Raw genomic sequence first — 6,000 nt, forward strand, 5'->3', positions numbered from 1 at the left:
CTTAATTCTTTTTATATATATTTTTATTTTATTTATATTTTTAACATTTAACCATTATCAAAATATTGGGGAAGTATAAAACTTATAAGAATATGAGATCTAAATTTAAATTATCGAATGTAATTTTTTATAATAATTTCTTACAAGTAGAAAATTACGCAAAAAAAAATATTTCTTATAAAATAATAGTATAATTTTGAATTTTACAAAATAATTTCTTATAAGATTGTTTGGGATTGATGTAACATCAATAACATTATATTATGGTAAAAAAAATTATTTTGTAAAACTCAAACTCGTATTATTAATTTTACTTGGTAGCTAAATTAATGCACGTGAAAGATCCAATTTAAAAATGGTTTATAAAATTTTTAAAATAAACATGCTTCAATATAATTTATATAAGAAATAATAACATATTAAGAACAACATGATAAGAATAATATTTTAAGTATAAGTTAATAAAATTTAATGAAATTTCACTTAAAAATAAACCTAAATTTTAATATTTAAATTTTTGAAGATTTTAAAAAATGTCAAATTACTCCAAGATTTAGTATTTTCACATGAAAGAAATTGTGGTCAAATTATTTTTATAAAATTATTTTTTAATTAAAGTATTACGTAAATCATTTAAATTTGCATGTTCCTAAATTCACTCGCAATCGCAATCCTCACTAATTACTGTAACGCCCCCCGCTTCCTCTTTAACCATATAAATTTATCTTATACAAAATGTGAGACGGCGCCGTGAGGCGACGTCGAGTAATAATTAGACTCAATGAAATATATGAAAATTAATATACATAATCGAGAGAATTATCTTTTAATATGGTTTTTGAATCACTAATAATGCCAAAAAGAGTAATAGGTATAAGTGAAAAGATAGAAATATTAATGTGTAAATATGTTACATATGTACATTGTTATGATAATAATATCAGGGTTCAAAATGAAAAAAGAATTGTAATAACAATGTGTGTGGATATATAGCGTAGGTAAATCTGGTGTATTATGATTCTGATAAATATTGTAGTAGGTAAAACTCCTTCTCGGTGAAGTATCAAGTGTCCTTAACGGTGGAGTACCAAGTGTTATTAGTGGAGATCATGTAATTTTCTATTATTTAAAATTTTTAAATGTTTATTTGATAAACTTAAAAATTTAAGCATATACCTTACTTTTACAATTTTTAATATTTTAATTTTATAATGATTAAACTACGATGCGCCACCCTACGACGCCGTCGGGAAATATTAAAACGAATTTTTGTAAAAAAATTCTTCATTAGCTAAACAATTGACTTTTATTTTAATGCTCTAATTTTTACATTTTTCAGATTTTAAACATTAAGCTATAACATTGTGATTTTCAGTTTAACAGAATTTTAAAATGATTTATGTTGAGTATTTATATTTTTTAATTTTTCCAAAGTTTAAGCTGCGGGGTGTCTCCGTAAGTCGACGCCGAGTAATATTGAGTTCAAGTTAATATATTTAATGTGTTAAATATATTCTTGCAATATATGCAAAAAAAATATCCGGGTGAAAAATGTTTATAAACTGAAAAATTCGCGTAAACTTAATGCTCTAATTTTACATTTTGCAGATTTTATACATTAAGGTGTAACATTGTGATTTTCAATTTAACAGATATTAAAAAATATTTTTGTTAAATAATTACATTTTTTAGTTTTTGAAAGTATAAAGTACGAGGTGTCACTGTAAGGCGATGCGGAGTAATATTGAGTTCAAATTCATATATTTAATGTGTTAAATACATTTTTACAATATACGTCAAAAAATATATCCACGTAAAAAACTGTGTATAAACTTAAAAGTTCACGTAAATAATATTTAAAAAATATAAAAATCAAGTAAACGATATTTATCAACTGAAAAATTGAACAATACAAAAAACAGAAAGAAAATATCAACACCTCTCTCAATATTTTAATATAATTATAGAATTTAAAATAATTTTAAAAAGTAAAAATTTATTAAGAGCGAGCGGACAAAATTCCCTAGTTTATCTTAAGGTTGGTCTTGGGACAGATTTCAATAAATTTATCTTTGAACTTTTTTCAAATAGCAGTGGTTACGAGGACATTATTTAGTGAGAATTAGTCTAATCCAATGCCCATTTTACCATAATAAAAAATATTTATATTAAGTTACAAACGACCTTTAACAATATTGTAATACGATCTGGAATTACAATTTTTTTAGAGAAACCTTACTAACAATTTTCTTGGAATAAAATCAAGAAAAATAATGAAATAAAATACACCAATGAAACCTATTTTTTTTTTAAAAAAAAATTGAATGGAAAAAGTATGTAGATAACATTCATAAAAAGTGTAAATTCAAATGAGTGATTTTGAATGGTAAGAGTCAATGTGGCCAACAACATGATCCATGAGTAAAGATTATTTGTTTCTCATCTTCCTATCTTCTCATTTACACATCAATGCCCTTTTAGAAAAAAAATACTGTAAACCCTAATTATTTTGTACCCTTTATTTTTAGCTCTTTCCACCAATGATTTTACTAGTAAAAGTTGTGACACACCTCAATTCCCATTGTCCTCTTTATATGGTCACTTGGCCTTGTTTGTCATGTTAATTTCGTAGCCACTACCAGCCAACCTATTTTCAATTGAGTGGCATTTGAGAGCCATTATTAGCCCTTGTCCAACTTTCATTCCTGTATATTTTTACTATTAATTCAACGGGTCGAATTTTAATCACCAACCTGCGCGGCTGGTAAGAAAAGTAAGAAATGATGAGACGGTTTTTCTAGTGCACTACTAGATCAGGATTGTTTATCCGTAACTGAATTCTGTAACAAAAGTCTTTTGGCGACCGTTTTAATAGCGATCCGATCGTCAATTTAAATTGGTAGTGACTTGACATTGTTTAACGTGACAGTGACTATTTCTGTAACAGAAATTCGTCGCTAGTGATAGTTACAACTTTTTGTGACTAAACTATCGTCGCTAAAACTGCGATCACCTTTAGAGACAACATTCTGTCCCAATTATCAGTTAAAAATTACGAGTTTTAGCTACTAATCGCGGTAATTAATATTGGCAACCACTAATTATTGTCACTAAATGTAGTATAATTTGGGACATATTTTAGCCACAAATAGTGGCCGCTTACGACAGCATTAAGCGACCATTTTTTAGTCACTAAAAATAGGATGACTTCGACAGAATTTATATCGGTCGTTAAATTCGATTTTGGATTTTACAAGTGTGGCCGATACAAAAAACATTAAATTTCATTAATTTATCTCATCTTGATCGGTTACTACTTTTTAATAATTGATGTCAAAATCTATAATTTTTGAAACTTAACATGTGTGAACAAGAATACACCAGAAAAATCGTCGATGAAAACATAGTTATCCTAGTTGTGCAGTACCAACTCAACATCTTCATCAGTATGTCACAATGATTCACATTAGCAGTGTGATCAGTGTGATCTCAAGTGATAATTGCATGCTATTGATTTCTAATCCCAAATTAAAAGTTATTTACAGCATAATAAAGTAACCATGATTACATGTCTAATTATCAATAATTAATATTCACGTACCAAGGTAACTTGTATCAAAACAAGCTTTTGAATTGGCTGCTCTCAGTTACTATTTGTGTTATGTTACAGTATATATGGATTATAAATCATTAAACTGATTATGTGTATCTTGGCATAGATTTGGAGAATAATCAAAGTAGGATTAAAAGTAATGATATTTTATTTTAGGGTCAAAAAATTTCAGCTAGCTATAGGTAGACCTCTAGATAATATGATTCCAAGAATTCGTAGGGCTACTACTTGCAAATATATAGTACCCATATTTATCTATTGTGGATTTATCATCAAACTTAGCTAATTAGTGAATGGTGATGCAAACAATAAGTCATGTACATGGTATTTGACAATGTATGCAAATTTGCAGTTACTTAGGATAGGAGAAATTAAACATGTGACTAATAGTATATAGACAATCACTTTGTTAGGATCTCGTTGATAATGATACAATATAGTAGAAACATTATAAGAATATATGTGATAAATGGTCAATATCGACAAATTATATTTACTAGTAAAATGGTGAAAATGTCGTGCAATTTCAAATTTTGAACAAGCACCTTCAATCAAACTCATTGAAATATAGATTAGTAAAAAAACTCAGTAAATCGTGGAGAGTCTGTTAGGAGATGGATCCAAAACACAGATCGACAAAGGGACAACAATATTCTCAGCTTTCTTAATCGAAATTATGTGTATGCATAATCGAATGGAAACCAAATTATTAATGCGTCGTTGAGTGAGTCCATTATATGGTTTCTTATCTCTTCTTGAATGAGATAATTATTGTGCAAATTTAACAAACAAAAAATGGACAAAGTAGGGTTAATGTCAACTTTCATATGAATCTGCACTTATAAATTTACAATTATGACGCCACCCTTTTGATCATTCTTGTTACCTCTTCCTCTCTCCTACTTTAGGTAGTTTAGAGCATCTCCAACCGTAGTCAACCTAGCTACCTGTTAAATAAAATTATAGTTATCCGGTTTTGATCTTCTATATTTATTGATCCTGTTCCCGTCCTCTATATTATTGCACGTCATTTTCAGCCTTATTTTTCTATGTATCTAACTCTTTTTTCATCAGCAAGTTGAAATCATAGATGCTAGATATCTTTTGGTGTTACTATTTTTATTTTTATGTAATTTTAATGGTGTGTGAAAATAGGTTTGTACAACTAGTTGATAAGTAGGGGTGTATATGTATATATTATATAATATAAAAATTATTTATATATGTTCATCATTATTTTATTATATGTATAGATGCATAATTTATATTTTATTTAGAACATAATAAATATTATGTAATGTTAAGTATAAAAATGTTATTTTATTGTTAACTAAATTTATAAAAATTCTTATATAAAAGATATATTTTAGTTCATCATATATTTAATTTATGTGTAGTAATGTTTGTTTTTTCATTTATTTTTAATTATGTTATTATATTTTCAATCAATCTTAATAAATATCTATTTTTATTTTATAAATTTTACTATTGACATAAATATAAAAATGTTCTACTATTAGCATTAAATATATTTTATTAAATATTATAATTTTATTTTCACTAATATATATTTGAATTTAATAAAAAAAATTGAATATAGCTAATGCTATTATCACTGAAGTAAAAGTGCTTAAAGATTCAATAAAATTTTAGCTAAGCTTGTTTTAGCTAACAGTTTTAGGTTCTAGGGTTAGAGATACTCTTATAAAACTATACAAGGCAGATTATAGATGCGATATATGTGGTGTTTGTTATGTGTGATTGTTATACAGTTATACTGAAACAGTATCATGGTATTTAGATATGGTAGCTTGGCTTTTTACAAACATGTACAGTGTATAATCTATGAGGTGAGTCCTTATAGTCTTCTTGGCAATGAGTGATAATTGATATTCAAGATCATATGTACACTTAAAAGTCAATATTAACGGCAAAAAATAAAACACAGTGTTTAGTGTTTCTTTTGTGTGTGTAATCCAGTGTTTAGTGATCTGTTGAACATGCATTGTGATGAAGAATGCCACTTCTGATGAAAGATTAGCTGTCTAAATGAATGAAAATTCACTAGAATCAGGGTATCCTATGTTGTGATTGTCATTTTGATTAGAAGTTGGTGAAAACTGAAGTTGCACAATTGGTATTCCCAGAGACTGTATTTAAATTACATCTTCTCTTAATATGCAACCATAACAAGTTCTTGGTAATGTACTTTGATTTAACTCATTTTTGGACTCATGAGTGGACTCATTTTGACTTGGGTCTTGGGGCCATTTTGGACTCATGAGTGGGAGGCAACACATGCATGATAATGTTACCACCCTCACGATACATCGCTACCAGTTGGACGATAAAACAGGATTTTAGAGAAGGTCCAGGCCGTCCGGCCC

This window comes from Apium graveolens, chromosome 9, assembly GCF_009905375.1.
Source record: "Apium graveolens cultivar Ventura chromosome 9, ASM990537v1, whole genome shotgun sequence".
Lineage (NCBI taxonomy): Eukaryota > Viridiplantae > Streptophyta > Magnoliopsida > Apiales > Apiaceae > Apium > Apium graveolens.